The sequence below is a fragment of the Ranitomeya variabilis genome, chromosome 1 (assembly GCF_051348905.1).
Source record: "Ranitomeya variabilis isolate aRanVar5 chromosome 1, aRanVar5.hap1, whole genome shotgun sequence".
NCBI lineage: Eukaryota > Metazoa > Chordata > Amphibia > Anura > Dendrobatidae > Ranitomeya > Ranitomeya variabilis.
In genome coordinates, this window is record NC_135232.1 from 338419558 (window position 1) to 338439553 (window position 19996).

The following is a 19996-nucleotide window of genomic DNA, read 5'->3' on the forward strand; positions in this document are numbered from 1 at the left end:
TGAGGTTCGCTGTTCTGTGTTGGCTGGTCATCTGTTGTGAACTCTATTTTTGGGCTCCCTCTAGTGGTCACAAGCGGTACTGTGTAGTGTTGTCTTTCTGCAGGTTGGCAGCATCAGCTGGTTCGTTATCCTTGGTTGGTTTCCTATTTAGCTCACCTGGATACTCAGTTCCTTGCCTGCTCTCAATGTATTCAGTGCTCTTCAGATTCCTTGTGACTACCTTGCTCCCAGTCTCTCCAAGACAAGCTAAGTTTTTGTTTGTTTATTTTTTGATTATCAGCATTCATCATGTTTCTTGTCCAGCTTGCTAAAATGTGATTTCCTCGCTTGCTGGTTGCTCTAGGGGACTGAGTTTCTCCCCCCACACCGTTAGTTGGTGCGGGGGTTCTTGAAATCTCAGTGTGGATATTTTGTAAGGGTTTTTTACTGACCGCACAGACCCCTTTTCTATTTTCTGCTATCTAGTATTAGTGGGCCTCATTTGCTGAATCTGCTTTCACCCCTGTGTATGTGCCTTCCTCTTACCTCACCGTTATTATTTGTTTGGGGGCTTCTATATCTTTGGGGATTATTTCTCTGGAGGCAAGTGAGGTCTTTCTTTCTCTCTAGGGGTAGTTAGTTCCTCAGGCTGGCTCGAGATGTCTAGGATTTTAGTCACGTTCACCGGCTACCTCTAGTGTGTTGGATAGGTTCAGATTTGCGGTCAGTCCAGTTTACCACCTCCCTAAAGCTTGTCCTATGTTTTGTTACTTAGCTGGAGTATTTTGTGATCCTCAACCACTAAGGATCATAACAGTAGAGCAGGCCAAAAAGTGTTTAATGCATCGCAGAAGTGGGATAAAAAGAAGACCTGAGTACATTTTTTTTTTTTTTTTTTTCTTCCCGCTTTTCCTTTGCTGCAGTCTGTTTAGCTTCTTTCATCCCCTTGAACTCTGGGTGGTTTTGAGCTCAGCTGCAGACATGAATGTTCAGACTCTGACTTCTAGTGTGGATCATCTTACTGCACGGGTGCAAAGTATTCAGGATTTTGTTATTCATAGCCCTATGTCAGAACCAAAGATACCCATTCCTGAGTTGTTTTCTGGAGATAGATCTAGGTTTCTAAATTTTAAGAATAATTGTAAGTTATTTCTATCTCTGAGACCTCCTTCCTCTGGTGATTCCGCTCAGCAAGTTAAAATTGTTATCTCCTTGTTACGTGGCGACCCTCAAGATTGGGCTTTCTCTCTGGCGCCAGGAGATCCTGCATTGCTTAATGTAGATGCATTTTTTCTGGCTCTTGGACTGCTTTATGAGGAGCCTAATCTTGAGAATCAGGCAGAAAAAGCGTTGCTGGCTATCTCTCAAGGTCAGGATGAAGCAGAGGTGTATTGTCAAAAATTTCGGAAATGGTCGGTGCTTACTCAATGGAATGAGTGTGCCCTGGCTGCAAATTTCAGAGAAGGTCTTTCTGAGGCCGTTAAGAATGTTATGGCCTGAGTCTGAGTGATTCTATGGCTTTAGCCATTCAGGTTGATCGGCGTTTGCGGGACCGCAAATCTGCTCATCCTTTGGCGGTATTTTCTGAACAGAGACCTGAGTCTATGCAATGTGACCGAACTCTGACCAGAATTGAGCGACAAAGTCATAGACGTCAAAATGGGTTGTGCTTTTACTGTGGTGATTCTACTCATGTTATCTCAGCATGCTCTAAACGCTTAAAAAAAATTAAAATATTAAATTTATTTTGTCTGTTACTTTGATTTGTTATTTGTCGTCCTACCCAGTTATGGCTTTTGTGGATTCGGGTGCTGCCCTGAATCTGATGGATTTGTCGTTTGCCAGGCGCTGTGGTTTTGTCCTGGAGCCTTTGGAATTTCCTATTCCTCTGAGGGGAATTGATGCTACGCCATTGGCTGAGAATAAGCCTCAGTATTGGACGCAAATGACCATGTGCATGACTCCCGTACATCAGGAGGTGATTCGCTTTCTTGTTCTGCATAATTTGCATGATGTTGTCGTTTTGGGTCTGCCATGGCTGCAGGCTCATAATCCAGTTTTAGATTGGAAAGCTATGTCTGTGTCAAGTTGGGGTTGTCAGGGAATTCATGGCGATGCTCCGTTGGTGTCTATTGCTTCTTCCACTCCTTCTGAGGTCCCTGAGTTTTTGTCTGACTACCAGGATGTATTTGATGAGCCCAGGTCCAGTGCCCTGCCCCCTCATAGGGATTGTGACTGTGCTATAAATTTAATTCCTGGTAGTAAATTCCCTAAGGGACGACTTTTTAATCTGTCTATACCAGAGCATGCCGCGATGCGGAGTTATATAAAGGAGTCTTTGGAGAAGGGACATATTCGCCCATCCTCTTCCCCTCTTGGTGCAGGATTTTTTTTTGTGGCCAAGAAGGACGGTTCTTTGAGACCTTGTATAGATTATCGTCTTCTGAATAAAATCACAGTCAAATTTCAGTGTCCTTTACCACTATTGTCTGATTTGTTTGCTCGGTTTAAGGGTGCCAGTTGGTTCACCAAGATAGATCTCCGTGGTGCGTATAACCTTGTGCGCATTAAGCAGGGAGATGAATGGAAAACAGCATTTAATACGCCTGAAGGCCATTTTGAGTACTTGGTGATGCCTTTTGGACTCTCTAATGCTCCTTCTGTGTTTCAGTCCTTCATGCATGACATCTTCCGAGAATATCTGGATAAATTTATGATTGTTTATCTGGATGACATTTTGGTCTTTTCTGATGATTGGGAGTCCCATGTGAAGCAGGTCAGGATGGTGTTTCAGGTCCTGCGTGCTAATGCTTTATTTGTGAAGGGCTCAAAATGCCTCTTCGGAGTACAGAAGGTCTCCTTTTTGGGTTTTATTTTTTCTCCTTCTACTGTGGAGATGGACCCAGTCAAGGTCCAGGCTATTCATGACTGGACTCAGCCCACGTCTGTTAAGAGTCTTCGCTAATTTTTCTAGCGTGGTTAAACCTTTGACGGAAGTAGTGTAGCAGAGGTATTACTCATCAAACTCAATTTGACAGGTGGACACGCCCCTATCAAAGTGTATCAAAGTGTGTAACCCCTCCCTGTCAGCCAGCTGTCCTCCTTGTCTGGCTGTCCCCTTTTGATATAGTTTAATTTGTTAATGCAGTGAATGTTATCCCAGTAATTGTTTTATGTTAGTTGATTATATGCTATATTAAGAGTAGTCTTATTTGATAATCCGCTGATAGGGAGAGTGAGGCTGTGTTTCTACAGTATTATTCTGCTGTGAGCTTGAATGATTCTAGTACTATAATTGCTAACAGATGCTAAGAGTTTCTGTGATGGAGATATAAACATTCCACTAGCTAGCAGCTGTTAAAATGTATCTGTACTGATCACTAACCAGACAGCCAGGCTTTCTGTGTTGGAGATACAAACATTCCACACAAGCAGTGTTAAATAGGCATCATACGGATACCGTAGTGAGTATAAAATGTATTAAATTGATTACTGATACTCTTCCAACAAATTGATAATGATATCAAAAGTGTATTATTTTATTTACAGTCCCAATAATATTTATTCTTTTATTGACATTTTCATAAACCTATAGTCCCAATAATATTTATTTGACCAGCAGATAATTAATTAAAATCGCATAAAGCGTGTTAAATAGACAGCGCACGGACACCGCAGGGAATCAAAATGTATTAAATTGATTACTGATACGCTTCCAACAAATTGATAATAATATCATAAGTGTATTATTTTATTTATAGTCCCAGTAATATTTATTCTCTTTTATTGACATTTTCATAAACCTATAGTCCCAATAATATTTATTTGACCAGCAGATAATTAATTAAAATCGCATAAAGTGTGTTAAATAGACATCACACCAAAATCATAGTGAATCAAAATGTATTAAAGTGATTACTGATACGAGACTCACACGACATCTCATGGCTGCTGTCAGCAGCTGTGTGCCTGGTGTGCCTGACCCCCCTCCCCCTTTCTGAGAACCCAGACAGATGATCAAAACACAGAAAGCTTTATCAGAGATTTAGAGTCTGTATAATTATCGGACTTCAGTATCGCTGTAAGCTGCAGACTGCCCATTTGATAATAAATTGTTATCAAAGTGTCAGCAAAATGTATTAAATTGATTACTGATACTCTTCCAACAAATTGATAATGATATCAAAAGTGTATTATTTTATTTATAGTCCCAATAATATTTATTCTCTTTTATTGACATTTTCATAAACCTATAGTCCCAATAATATTTATTTGACCAGCAGATAATTAATTAAAATCGCATAAAGCGTGTTAAATAGACAGCGCACGGACACTGCAGTGAATCAAAATGTATTAAATTGATTACTGATACTCTTCCAACAAATTGATAATGATATCAAAAGTGTATTATTTTATTTATAGTCCCAATAATATTTATTCTCTTTTATTGACATTTTCATAAACCTATAGTCCCAATAATATTTATTTGACCAGCAGATAATTAATTAAAATCGCATAAAGTGTGTTAAATAGACATCACACCAAAATCATAGTGAATCAAAATGTATTAAATTGATTACTGATACGATTCCAACAAATTGATAATAAATTGTTATCAAAGTGACAGCAAAGTATATTAAATAGATAACACAACAAAATCATAGTGTATCAAAGTGTATTATTTTATTTATAGTCCCAATAATATTTATTCTCTTTTATTGACATTTTCATAAACCTATAGTCCCAATAATATTTATTTGACCAGCAGATAATTAATTAAAATCGCATAAAGTGTGTTAAATAGACATCATACGGATACCGTAGTGAGTATAAAATGTACTAAATTCATTACTGATACGATTCCAACAAATTGATAATAAATTGTTATCAAAGTGACAGCAAAGTATAATAAATAGATAACACACCAAAATCATAGTGTATCAAAGTGTATTATTTTATTTATAGTCCCAATAATATTTATTCTCTTTTATTGACATTTTCATAAACCTATAGTCCCAATAATATTTATTTGACCAGCAGATAATTAATTAAAATCGCATAAAGTGTGTTAAATAGACATCATACGGATACCGTAGTGAGCATAAAATGTATTAAATTGATTACTGATACGATTCCAACAAATTGATAATAAATTGATATCAAAGTGGCAGCAAAGCATATTAAATAGATAACACACCAAAATCATAGTGTATCAAAGTGTATTATTTTATTTACAGTCCCAATAATATTTATTCTCTTTTATTGACATTTTCATACACCTATTGTCCCAATAATAGGGCATATTATGTATATTCTGTGTTTATGCATCATTATTTCATACTGTGATTCTCATTTTATGAGCTTTATAACACAGCAGACTGATTTACGGACATATTATGTATAATTATTAGTTAATTGGCCAGTCATTTATCAGTTTTTCATACGTATCACAGAAAGATTTTAGTTCGATCTGATTTAAAATCATATACTTCAGCGATAATGTCAGGTGTTGGATAGGCATTTATCAGTTTTTCATACGTATCACAGAAAGATTTTAGCTTGATCTGTGCGAGTTTGCGGGCAAATTATGTATATTCTGTGTTTATGCATCATTATTTCATACTGTGATTCTCATTTTATGAGTTTTATAACACATCAAACTGATTTACAGCCATATTATGTATAATTATTTTAGAATGAAGCAGGCCCAGAGACGCCCCAACCTGTACAGATAATGTTCAGTGTTAGTGTGATACAGCATTGTTATTATTCCAGGCTGTAACATTTCTATTCCCACAATTTCAACGATCTCTTGATTTTTATCAGAGTCGGTATTCACATATAATAACAATAATAATAATAATAACCATCGGTGATATTATGTATATCATGTGTTTTTGACAGGTATAAAACGGTTATTTTATACATGACTGGTATATGAATATAAAAAGTAAAAATCATCACATGTACAATTAATATACATCATTACAATTCTTACAAAATAGATAATATACAGTATATAGTTCAGTGATAATTGTTACAGTATTTTATTTTCCCGGTGTTACTTTTGTTCATGTATTACCGGATTCTTCTGCAGTTGTGATTCTCACCTTTCTATATAAATAGTGCAATAATTCACAGTCACGGCCAGTTTTCCGTTAAAAATATGAATATTATTGAATATAATGTTTTACGTATGTTACAGTTTTATTTTTTATTTTTATTTTTTATTATATTTTTTTTATTTTCCTGATGCTACTTTTGTTCGTGTATTATCGGCGTCTTCTTCAGTTGTGATTCTTACCTTTTCTATATAAATATGGGCAAATGAATTGTCCAGTGCCAGCATAATTTTTCAGCATGTCCAGGGGTTGTGTTTAACTATCCTTTTAGAGTGTCTAGTAGTTTTATATTCTTTGTCTGATATATTTCTACACAAAGCTTCAAAACTATTTTGTAATTTATAATGTATCACAGTAGTTTCATATGAAGTTACATCTTAGGCTCTGTTCAGACTATTGTAATATCTGTAGCTTAAAATAGAGCCAAATAGCTACTTTCAAATCCGGACATACACCATTGATTTTAATGGGGTCTAAGGGGATTCTATCAAGCTTTTCCACATAATAGTTATGGAAAGAATAATGCTACAGAATTGGCCGCTCCAGTTATAAAACAAAAATGATGAAAATTATCCTTGATGATAATGTGAAAAAGGCTTATGCAGTGGGTTTATGGATCTCTACAATAAACACCATGTGTAGAAATTTGGTTCTAGAACTTACTGGATTAGTGAATATAATAACGTTTGGCATATTTTATAACATACAGCTAATGATTCATGCTTTTAACTTGTATTTAACTGGTTAATGTTACTAATACCCTCTAACATGGGGTCATGGTTCTGCATTTTCTGAAGAGTCGAGCTTCACCTCCATCTTTCTTTAATTCTACATTATTTTATCACATATTAATTTCACAGTTGTCTGTGCGGGCTATTTGCACACAGCCTTCTTGAATTCAATGTTTGTAGATTTTTCTGTCATGAAAAAAAAAAAAAAAAAAAAACGTGTACAAAGTTAAAACATAATTAAAATAAAGAATAATGACCTAGCTGGTTGTTTGGGTGATATTGTAAAATCATTTACTGTTTCTACTACTTGGCAATTGTTACACTCAGTTATTTTTATTTATTTATTTATTTATTTTTATTTATTTTTTTATTTTTTTTTATTTTTATTTTTTCCCTTGGATTTTGTTAGTCATTACAATTATTTCTGCTCCCAAGATAGGGTTTTAGAGTCACCAAGTAACATAAATGTGCAGACTCCTGAATATTACAATTACAAAACATTCAAAGTTTGTTTCTCCACTTTTTGCAGATAATAAATCTTAATTTCTTTATAATTTGACTTTTAGTTATAGTTTGTTTCAGCTCTTTGTCGTTCTATGTATACCGTAAATTTTGCTTCCTTTCAGTGAATAATATAAGACAAATTATTTGTATTCAAAGAAGTCTAACTTATGTATACTTTTAAAGCTTTGTTACATTTCTATCCAGTCTACACCATGCTGTGTAACATAAATACATGCGGTCTTGTAGTATGGTTTTTTTGGTTTCTCTGAACTGCCGCAAACAAAACATATAAGGTAGTACGGCACAAGATGTGAGCGTACCCCCAGCTCACTGAGCATTACCGCTGCACTCATGGCCACTTCTCTTTGCAGCTTCTGAATGTACACTATTCTCACCCATGGAGAGTTTTCCTTTAAAAATATGAATATTATTGAATATAATGTTTTACATATGTTACAGTATTTTATTTTCCATGCAAAAATCCATCTTTGTGCTGTATGTTGTGTGTGTATGTTTGTTGTGTGTGTATGTTTGTTGTGTGTGTTGTATGTGTTGTGTGTGTGTTCTGTATGTTGTGTGTGTATGTTTGTTGTGTGTGTATGTTTGTTGTGTGTTGTATGTGTTGTGTGTGTGTTCTGTATGTTGTGTGTGTGTGTGTATGTTTGTTGTGTGTGTATGTTTGTTGTGTGTGTATGTTTGTTGTGTGTGTGTGTATGTTTGTTGTGTGTGTTGTATGTGTTGTGTGTGTGTTCTGTATGTTGTGTGTGTATGTTTGTTGTGTGTGTATGTTTGTTGTGTGTGTTGTATGTGTTGTGTGTGTGTTCTGTATGTTGTGTGTGTATGTTTGTTGTGTGTGTATGTTTGTTGTGTGTGTTGTATGTGTTGTGTGTGTGTTCTGTATGTTGTGTGTGTTTGTTGTGCATGTGTTCTGTGTGTTGTGTGTGACTGCCTCCATCTCCGTTCTGCAATTCTCCTCTCTCTTTACAGAACCATAAACTTATAATGGCAAAATGTTGATGCCGCCATCAGCACAAAGATGGATTTTGCATGGAAAATAAAATACTGTAACATATGTAAAACATTATATTCAATAATATTCATATTTTTAAAGGAAAACTCTCCATGGGTGAGAATAGTGTACATTCAGAAGCTGCAAAGAGAAGTGGCCATGAGTGCAGCGGTAATGCTCAGTGAGCTGGGGGTACGCTCACATCTTGTGCCGTACTACCTTATATGTTTTGTTTGCGGCAGTTCAGAGAAACAAAAAAAAACATACTACAAGACCGCATGTATTTATGTTACACAGCATGGTGTAGACTGGATAGAAATGTAACAAAGCTTTAAAAGTATACATAAGTTAGACTTCTTTGAATACAAATAATTTGTCTTATATTATTCACTGAAAGGAAGCAAAATTTACGGTATACATAGAACGACAAAGAGCTGAAACAAACTATAACTAAAAGTCAAATTATAAAGAAATTAAGATTTATTATCTGCAAAAAGTGGAGAAACAAACTTTGAATGTTTTGTAATTGTAATATTCAGGAGTCTGCACATTTATGTTACTTGGTGACTCTAAAACCCTATCTTGGGAGCAGAAATAATTGTAATGACTAACAAAATCCAAGGGAAAAAAAAATAAATAAAAAAAATAAATAAATAAAAATAACTGAGTGTAACAATTGCCAAGTAGTAGAAACAGTAAATGATTTTACAATATCACCCAAACAACCAGCTAGGTCATTATTCTTTATTTTAATTATGTTTTAACTTTGTACACGTTTTTTTTTTTCATGACAGAAAAATCTACAAACATTGAATTCAAGAAGGCTGTGTGCAAATAGCCTGCACAGACAACTGTGAAATTAATATGTGATAAAATAATGTAGAATTAAAGAAAGATGGAGGTGAAGCTCGACTCTTCAGAAAATGCAGAACCATGACCCCATGTTAGAGGGTATTAGTAACATTAACCAGTTACATACAAGTTAAAAGCATGAATCATTAGCTGTATGTTATAAAATATGCCAAACGTTATTATATTCACTAATCCAGTAAGTTCTAGAACCAAATTTCTACACATGGTGTTTATTGTAGAGATCCATAAACCCACTGCATAAGCCTTTTTCACATTATCATCAAGGATAATTTTCATCATTTTTGTTTTATAACTGGAGCGGCCAATTCTGTAACATTATTCTTTCCATAACTATTATGTGGAAAAGCTTGATAGAATCCCCTTAGACCCCATTAAAATCAATGGTGTATGTCCGGATTTGAAAGTAGCTATTTGGCTCTATTTTAAGCTACAGATATTACAATAGTCTGAACAGAGCCTAAGATGTAACTTCATATGAAACTACTGTGATACATTATAAATTACAAAATAGTTTTGAAGCTTTGTGTAGAAATATATCAGACAAAGAATATAAAACTACTAGACACTCTAAAAGGATAGTTAAACACAACCCCTGGACATGCTGAAAAATTATGCTGGCACTGGACAATTCATTTGCCCATATTTATATAGAAAAGGTAAGAATCACAACTGAAGAAGACGCCGATAATACACGAACAAAAGTAGCATCAGGAAAATAAAAAAAATATAATAAAAAATAAAAATAAAAAATAAAACTGTAACATACGTAAAACATTATATTCAATAATATTCATATTTTTAACGGAAAACTGGCCGTGACTGTGAATTATTGCACTATTTATATAGAAAGGTGAGAATCACAACTGCAGAAGAATCCGGTAATACATGAACAAAAGTAACACCGGGAAAATAAAATACTGTAACAATTATCACTGAACTATATACTGTATATTATCTATTTTGTAAGAATTGTAATGATGTATATTAATTGTACATGTGATGATTTTTACTTTTTATATTCATATACCAGTCATGTATAAAATAACCGTTTTATACCTGTCAAAAACACATGATATACATAATATCACCGATGGTTATTATTATTATTATTGTTATTATATGTGAATACCGACTCTAATAAAAATCAAGAGATCGTTGAAATTGTGGGAATAGAAATGTTACAGCCTGGAATAATAACAATGCTGTATCACACTAACACTGAACATTATCTGTACAGGTTGGGGCGTCTCTGGGCCTGCTTCATTCTAAAATAATTATACATAATATGGCTGTAAATCAGTTTGATGTGTTATAAAACTCATAAAATGAGAATCACAGTATGAAATAATGATGCATAAACACAGAATATACATAATTTGCCCGCAAACTCGCACAGATCAAGCTAAAATCTTTCTGTGATACATATGAAAAACTGATAAATGCCTATCCAACACCTGACATTATCGCTGAAGTATATGATTTTAAATCAGATCGAACTAAAATCTTTCTGTGATACGTATGAAAAACTGATAAATGACTGGCCAATTAACTAATAATTATACATAATATGTCCGTAAATCAGTCTGCTGTGTTATAAAGCTCATAAAATGAGAATCACAGTATGAAATAATGATGCATAAACACAGAATATACATAATATGCCCTATTATTGGGACTATAGGTGTATGAAAATGTCAATAAAAGAGAATAAATATTATTGGGACTGTAAATAAAATAATACACTTTGATACACTATGATTTTGGTGTGTTATCTATTTAATATGCTTTGCTGCCACTTTGATATCAATTTATTATCAATTTGTTGGAATCGTATCAGTAATCAATTTAATACATTTTATGCTCACTACGGTATCCGTATGATGTCTATTTAACACACTTTATGCGATTTTAATTAATTATCTGCTGGTCAAATAAATATTATTGGGACTATAGGTTTATGAAAATGTCAATAAAAGAGAATAAATATTATTGGGACTATAAATAAAATAATACACTTTGATACACTATGATTTTGGTGTGTTATCTATTTAATATACTTTGCTGTCACTTTGATAACAATTTATTATCAATTTGTTGGAATCGTATCAGTAATCAATTTAATACATTTTATACTCACTACGGTATCCGTATGATGTCTATTTAACACACTTTATGCGATTTTAATTAATTATCTGCTGGTCAAATAAATATTATTGGGACTATAGGTTTATGAAAATGTCAATAAAAGAGAATAAATATTATTGGGACTATAAATAAAATAATACACTTTGATACACTATGATTTTGTTGTGTTATCTATTTAATATACTTTGCTGTCACTTTGATAACAATTTATTATCAATTTGTTGGAATCGTATCAGTAATCAATTTAATACATTTTGATTCACTATGATTTTGGTGTGATGTCTATTTAACACACTTTATGCGATTTTAATTAATTATCTGCTGGTCAAATAAATATTATTGGGACTATAGGTTTATGAAAAGGTCAATAAAAGAGAATAAATATTATTGGGACTATAAATAAAATAATACACTTTTGATATCATTATCAATTTGTTGGAAGAGTTATCAGTAATCAATTTAATACATTTTGATTCACTGCAGTGTCCGTGCGCTGTCTATTTAACACGCTTTATGCGATTTTAATTAATTATCTGCTGGTCAAATAAATATTATTGGGACTATAGGTTTATGAAAATGTCAATAAAAGAGAATAAATATTATTGGGACTATAAATAAAATAATACACTTTTGATATCATTATCAATTTGTTGGAAGAGTATCAGTAATCAATTTAATACATTTTGCTGACACTTTGATAACAATTTATTATCAAATGGGCAGTCTGCAGCTTACAGCGATACTGAAGTCCGATAATTATACAGACTCTAAATCTCTGATAAAGCTTTCTGTGTTTTGATCATCTGTCTGGGTTCTCAGAAAGGGGGAGGGGGGTCAGGCACACCAGGCACACAGCTGCTGACAGCAGCCATGAGATGTCGTGTGAGTCTCGTATCAGTAATCAATTTAATACATTTTATACTCACTACGGTATCCGTATGATGCCTATTTAACACTGCTTGTGTGGAATGTTTGTATCTCCAACACAGAAAGCCTGGCTGTCTGGTTAGTGATCAGTACAGATACATTTTAACAGCTGCTAGCTAGTGGAATGTTTGTATCTCCATCACAGAAACTCTTAGCATCTGTTAGCAATTATAGTACTAGAATCATTCAAGCTCACAGCAGAATAATACTGTAGCCTCACTCTCCCTATCAGCGGATTATCAAATAAGACTACTCTTAATATAGCATATAATCAACTAATATAAAACAATTACTGGGATAACATTCACTGCATTAACAAATTAAACTATATCAAAAGGGGACAGCCAGACAAGGAGGACAGCTGGCTGACAGGGAGGGGTTACACACTTTGATACACTTTGATAGGGGCATGTCCACCTGTCAAATTGAGTTTGATGAGTAATACCTCTGCTACACTACTGAGGGATTTGACCAAGAAGGGTTCTGATGTGACTAATTGGTCTCCTGCGGCCGTGGAGGCCTTTTGGGAGCTGAAGCACCGGTTTTCTTCAGCTCCAGTCTTATGTCAGCCAGATGTCTCTCTCCCCTTCCAGGTCGAGGTTGATGCTTCTGAGATTGGAGCAGAGAAGCTCTGATGGCTCTGTGATGAAGCCATGTGCTTTCTTTTCAAGAAAGTTTTCGCCTGCCGAGCGGAATTATGATGTTGGTAATCGGGAGTTGTTGGCTATGAAGTGGGCATTTGAGGAGTGGCGACATTGGCTCGAAGGAGCTAAACATCGTGTGGTGGTCTTGACTGATCACAAAAATCTGATTTACCTTGAATCTGCCAAGCGCCTGAATCCTAGACAGGCTCGTTGGTCGTTGTTTTTCTCCCATTTCAACTTCGTGGTCTCATACCTGCCTGGTTCGAAGAACGTGAAAGCTGATGCACTTTCTAGGAGTTTTGTGCCTGACTCTCCGGGAGTTTCTGAGCCGGCTGGTATTCTCAGAGAGGGAGTGATTTTGTCTGCCATTTCCCCAGATTTGCGACGAGTGCTGCAGAAATTTCAGGCGGATAGACCTGACCGTTGTCCACCAGAGAGACTGTTTGTCCCGGATAGATGGTCCAGCAGAGTTATTTCCGAGGTTCATTCTTCGGTGTTGGCGGGTCATCCTGGGATTTTTGTTACCAGAGATTTGGTGGCTAGGTCCTTCTGGTGGCCTTCCTTGTCGCGGGATGTGCGTTCCTTTGTGCAGTCTTGTGGGATTTGTGCTCGGGCTAAGCCTTGCTGTTCTCGTGCCAGCGGTTTGCTTTTGCCTTTGCCTATTCCGAAAAGGCCTTGGACGCACATTTCCATGGATTTTATTTCGGATCTTTCAGTATCTCAGAAAATGTCTGTCATCTGGGTGGTGTGTGATCGTTTTTCCAAGATGGTCCATTTGGTGCCCTTGCCTAAGTTGCCTTCTTCCTCCAATTTGGTTCCTCTATTTTTTCAGAATGTGGTTCGCTTGCACGACATTCCTGAAAATATTGTGTCTGATAAAGGATCCCAGTTTGTGTCCAGGTTTTGGCGGACTTTTTGTGCTAAGATGGGCATTGATTTGTCTTTTTCGTCGGCCTTCCATCCTCAGACTAATGGCCAAACCGAGCGAACTAATCAGACGTTGGAAACTTATTTGAGATGTTTTGTTTCTGCTGATCAGGATGATTGGGTGACTTTTTTGCCATTGGCCGAGTTTGCCCTTAATAATCGGGCTAGTTCTGCTACTTTGGTTTCGCCTTTTTTCTGCAATTCTGGTTTCCATCCTCGTTTTTCCTCAGGTCAGGTTGAGTCTTCTGACTGTCCTGGGGTGGATTCTGTGGTGGATAGGTTGCAGCAGATTTGGAACCATGTGGTGGACAATTTGAGGTTGTCACAGGAGAAGGCTCAGCGCTTTGCCAGCCGCCGCCGCGGTGTGGGTCCCCGACTTCGTGTTGGGGATTTGGTGTGGCTGTCTTCTCGGTATGTTCCTATGAAGGTCTCCTCTCCTAAATTCAAGCCTCGCTTCATCGGTCCTTATAAGATCTTGGAAATCCTTAACCCGGTGTCTTTTCGTTTGGATCTCCCAGCACCGTTTGCCATTCATAATGTGTTCCATAGGTCTTTGTTGCGGAGGTATGTGGTACCTGTGGTTCCTTCTGTTGAGCCTCCTGCTCCGGTGCTGGTCGAGGGCGAATTGGAGTACGTGGTGGAGAAGATTTTGGATTCTCGTATCTCTAGACGGAGGCTTCAGTATTTGGTTAAGTGGAAGGGCTATGGTCAGGAGGATAATTCCTGGGTTGTCGCCTCTGATGTTCATGCGGCCGATTTGGTTCGTGCCTTCCACGCGGCTCATCCTGATCGCCCTGGGGATCTTGATGAGGGTTCGGTGACCCCTCCTCAAGGGGGGGTACTGTTGTGAACTCTATTTTTGGGCTCCCTCTAGTGGTCACAAGCGGTACTGTGTAGTGTTGTCTTTCTGCAGGTTGGCAGCATCAGCTGGTTCGTTATCCTTGGTTGGTTTCCTATTTAGCTCACCTGGATACTCAGTTCCTTGCCTGCTCTCAATGTATTCAGTGCTCTTCAGATTCCTTGTGACTACCTTGCTCCCAGTCTCTCCAAGACAAGCTAAGTTTTTGTTTGTTTATTTTTTGATTATCAGCATTCATCATGTTTCTTGTCCAGCTTGCTAAAATGTGATTTCCTCGCTTGCTGGTTGCTCTAGGGGACTGAGTTTCTCCCCCCACACCGTTAGTTGGTGCGGGGGTTCTTGAAATCTCAGTGTGGATATTTTGTAAGGGTTTTTTACTGACCGCACAGACCCCTTTTCTATTTTCTGCTATCTAGTATTAGTGGGCCTCAGAGTGCTGAATCTGCTTTCACCCCTGTGTATGTGCCTTCCTCTTACCTCACCGTTATTATTTGTTTGGGGGCTTCTATATCTTTGGGGATTATTTCTCTGGAGGCAAGTGAGGTCTTTCTTTCTCTCTAGGGGTAGTTAGTTCCTCAGGCTGGCTCGAGACGTCTAGGATTTTAGTCACGTTCACCGGCTACCTCTAGTGTGTTGGATAGGTTCAGATTTGCGGTCAGTCCAGTTTACCACCTCCCTAAAGCTTGTCCTATGTTTTGTTACTTAGCTGGAGTATTTTGTGATCCTCAACCACTAAGGATCTTAACAGTCATCCTGGTATTTTTGGTACCAGAGATTTGGTTGGTAGGTCCTTTTGGTGGCCTTCGTTGTCACGGGATGTGCGTTCTTTTGTGCAGTCCTGTGGGACTTGTGCGCGGGCCAAGCCTTGTTGTTCCCGTGCTAGTGGGTTACTTTTGCCATTGCCGGTCCCTGAGAGGCCCTGGACGCATATTTCTATGGATTTTATTTCTGATCTTCCGGTTTCCCAGAGGATGTCGGTTATCTGGGTTGTTTGTGACCGGTTTTCTAAGATGGTTCATTTGGTGCCTTTGCCTAAATTGCCTTCCTCTTCAGAGTTGGTTCCATTGTTTTTTCAGCATGTGGTTCGTTTGCATGGTATTCCGGAGAATATTGTGTCCAACAGAGGTTCCCAGTTTGTTTCTAGGTTTTGGCGGGCCTTTTGTGCTAGGCTGGGCATTGATTTGTCTTTTTCTTCTGCATTTCATCCTCAGACAAATGGCCAGACCGAGCGAACTAATCAGACTTTGGAGACTTATTTGAGATGCTTTGTGTCTGCCGATCAGGATGATTGGGTGGCCTTTTTACCATTGGCCGAGTTTGCCCTTAATAATCGGGCTAGTTCGGCTACTTTGGTTTCGCCTTTTTTTTGCAATTTTGGTTTTCATCCTCGTTTTTCTTCTGGGCAGGTTGAGCCTTCTGACTGTCCTGGTGTGGATTCTGTGGTTGACAGGTTACAGCAGATTTGGGCTCATGTGGTGGACAAGTTGGTGTTGTCTCAGGAGGAGGCTCAACGTTTTGCTAACCGTCGTCGGTGTGTTGGTTCCCGGCTTCGGGTTGGGGATTTGGTTTGGTTGTCTTCCCGTCATGTTCCTATGAAGGTCTCTTCCCCTAAGTTTAAGCTTCGGTTTATTGGTCCTTATAGGATTTCTGAGATTATTAATCCGGTGTCTTTTCGATTGGCGCTTCCGGCCTCTTTTGCTATCCATAATGTCTTCCATAGATCTTTATTGTGGAAATATGTGGTGCCCATTGTTCCCTCTGTTGATCCTCCGGCCCCTGTTTTGGTTGATGGGGAGTTGGAGTATGTGGTTGAGAAGATTTTGGATTCTCGTTTTTCGAGGCGGAGGCTTCAGTACCTTGTCAAATGGAAGGGTTATGGCCAGGAGGATAATTCTTGGGTTTTTGCTTCTGATGTCCATGCTGCTGATTTGGTTCGTGCCTTTCATCTGGCTCGTCCTGATCGGCCTGGGGGCGCTGGTGAGGGTTCGGTGACCCCTCCTCAAGGGGGGGTACTGTTGTGAATTCTGCTTTTGGGCTCCCTCCGGTGGTTGTAGGTGGTAATGCAGTTGTCCCTGAGTTGCAGTCCTGGTCAGGTGTATCTGCTGATTGCAGTTCTGACTGGGGTATTTAGGTGTGCAGGATTCATTAGTCCATGCCAGTTGTCAATTGTTGTTGGGAGGTGTTGACCTCTCCCTTGTTCCTCCTGCCTTCCTGCCAAATCAGCAAAGATAAGTGTCTGTTTTTTTTTTCCTGTGACACACATGCTGTGTGTTTCACAATTCAGTGCTATTCCTTGTATTTTCTTGTCTAGCTTAGATTGTGTCAGTATTTTCTCAGTCTTGCTGGATTCTCTGGAGTGGCAGATATACATTCCATGTCTTTAGTTAGATTGTGGAACTTTTTGTATTATCTGCTGTGGATATTTTTGGAAGGGTTTTAATACTGACCGCCTAGTAATCTGTCCTATCCTTTCCTATTTAGCTAGAGTGGCCTCTTTTGCTAAATCCTGTTTTCTACCTGCGTGTGTCTAATCTTCTCCTTTTCACAGTCATTATTTGTGGGGGCTGCCTATCCTTTGGGGGTCTGCTCTGAGGCAAGATAGCATTCCTATTTCCATCTATAGGGGTATTTAGTCCTCCGGCTGTGTCGAGGTGTCTAGGGTTGTTAGGCACAAACCACGGCTACTTCTAGTTGCGGTGTTAGTTCAGGATTTGCGGTCAGTACAGGTTCCACCGACTCCAGAGAAAGTTTCATGCGGCTCCAAGGTCACCGGATCATAACAGCCCTCCACCAGTCAAGCCTTAATGGCAGAGTGGCCCAATGGAAGCCTCTCCTCAGTGCAAGACATATGAAAACCCGCATAGAGTTTGCTAAAAAAAACACATGAAGGACTCCCAGGCTATGAGAAATAAGATTCTCTGGTCTGATGAGACGAAGATAGACCTGGTTGTCATTGAAGGAAACATGAATGTGGCCAAGTACAGAGATATTCTGGATGAAAAACTCTTCCAGAGTGCTCTGCCTTGGCTGTAGGTTCACCTTCCAACAAGACAGTGATCCTAAGCACACAGCTAAAATTACAAAGGAGTGCCTTTAGAACAACTCTTAGGCGAACTGAAGACCGTGCACACGAGGTAGATTTAGGGTGGTTTATTGAAGCCTACGCGTTTCAAGAGCTATCTTGCTCTCTTCTTCAGGGCGGTCTTCAGTTCGCCTAAGACTATTACCTCCAGCATCCTTTTGGATTCTTGTGGAGACCTGCTGCTACGATTATGCCTTCTTGGGAGTTGTGACCCAGGTTCACAACTTCAATAGGTGAGCACATTCCCTACAAAGGATTGTATGTGTGTTTTTTAAACAGTGTGACACATTGGGGGCGCCTTGTCTTTTTTCTTTTTTTAGAACAACTCTGTGACCATTCTTGTGTCGCTCAGCCAGAGCCCTGACCTAAACCCAATTAAGCATCTCTGGAGAGACCTGAAAATGGCTGTCCACCAATGTTCACCAGCCAACCTGACAGAACTGGAGAGGATCTGCAAGGAATAATGGCAGAGGATCCCCGAATCCAGGTGTGAAAAACGTGTTGCATCATTCCCAAGAAGACTCATGGCTGTACTAGCTCAAAAGGGTGCTTCTGCTCAATACTGAGCAAAGGGTCTGAATACTAATGACCATGTGATATTTCAGTTTTTCTTTCTTAATAAATTTGCAAAAATTACTACATTTCTGTTTTTTTCAGTCAAGATGGGGTGCAGAGTGTACATTAATGAGAAAAAATGAACTTTTTTGAATTTACAAAATGGCTACAATGACACAAAGAGTGAAACATTTAAAGGGGACTGAATACTTTCCGTACCCACTGTATGTGGTTGTTTTTACCAAATTAAATAAATGCTTTATGTTTGGTAACTATTGATACCCGTCATTGATGTATATGTTCTCTGGGTGTTAGGTTTCCCTCTCTGTTCTCTCCCTACTCTGACTGGGGGTGTTCACACATGATTGCTACACCTTATTTTGATTAATTAGTTCGCCCATGACAAGATGTGGTTTGGTGGTTTTAAATGTGTTTGTAATACCTCCGTATTCATGCCCTATGACTAGAGATGGGCAAACCCGGACAGTAAAGTTTGGCATCCATACCGAACATCTATTGTTCAGGCACAGACACCAAACATGTACTTCACCAGGAAGTCCGTGTTACTGTTCGGGTTCGGCCCCCCCGAACACCGGGTGTTTGTCGCGCTGTCATGTGCATGACAGTGTGGCAAACACCGCTTCTGATTGGCGGTAAAATCATCACCGCCGGTCAGACAGCTGCGATTCCCGCACTGTCAAATGACAGCATGAGCCCGCAGCTATGATCGGAGGTATAAAGTTTACCTCTGGTCATTGGTGTCGGCTAATAGGACTACTGCTCCCATCAGGTAACACGTGCTGCCGTTAATAACATTGAGAGCAGGAGTGGCTGATGGGAGTATTCATTAGCCGGCGCCTGCGCTTTAAATAAGTAATATATAAAAAAAACTGCATAGGTTCTCCTGTATTTTTGATAACCAGCAAGGCAAAACTCACAGCTGGTGGCTGCAATCCTCAGCTGTCAGCGTTAGCAAGGTTAGTTATAAAGTTATCAGTGACATCATCGAGGTTACCTCCGGTCACTGAGGCTGCGTTCCCAGCCGGGCTGAACTGCTTTGACCTCGTTAAGATCCCCGCTAGCACAGTGAGAAAAAGTCTCATGGATCAGAGATGAATTCACCACTTTTTCTCACTGTGCTAAGGGGACCTCACCGAGGACACCGCAATTCAGCTCGGCTGGGAACGCAGCCTCAGTGACCGGAGGTAACCTCGATGATGTCACGGCTAGTCATTGATCCTGCTCTTGTAGCAGCTTATTCAGCGGTGGTTCTCAGCCTGGATGTTCGCATCTTGGCATCGTCCAGCTTGAAAACTGTTTATCCACCAGACATGGATTATGGTATGAGATAGAACAACAGACAGGTGAGGGATATTGTTTTTTTTTGTGTTTTATTACAGGAGATGAGGGATTCAGTGGAATTAGGCATTAGTTGAGTATAACTGTGTTTGCTATTTTTAAATAAAAATGGAAAAGTGTGTTTTGTTTTATTTCAAATAAAAGACTTTATTTTTGCTGTCTTTATTTACAATACAACTATAGGATTAGTAATGGATAGGTGTCTTATAGACGTGTCAACCTCGATGACGTCACTCGCAGCTGCTCATCCACCAGTGGTTCTCAGATCTCAACCCATGAC

The 19996-nt window shown here is 38.4% G+C and overlaps 1 protein-coding gene across 1 annotated transcript in view; it reads left to right on the forward strand.

Moving 5' to 3' along the window:
• The window catches only part of REC8 (REC8 meiotic recombination protein), a 217059-nt gene that overhangs the window by 163283 nt on the left and 33780 nt on the right, over nt 1-19996 (forward strand). The window lies entirely within an intron of this gene.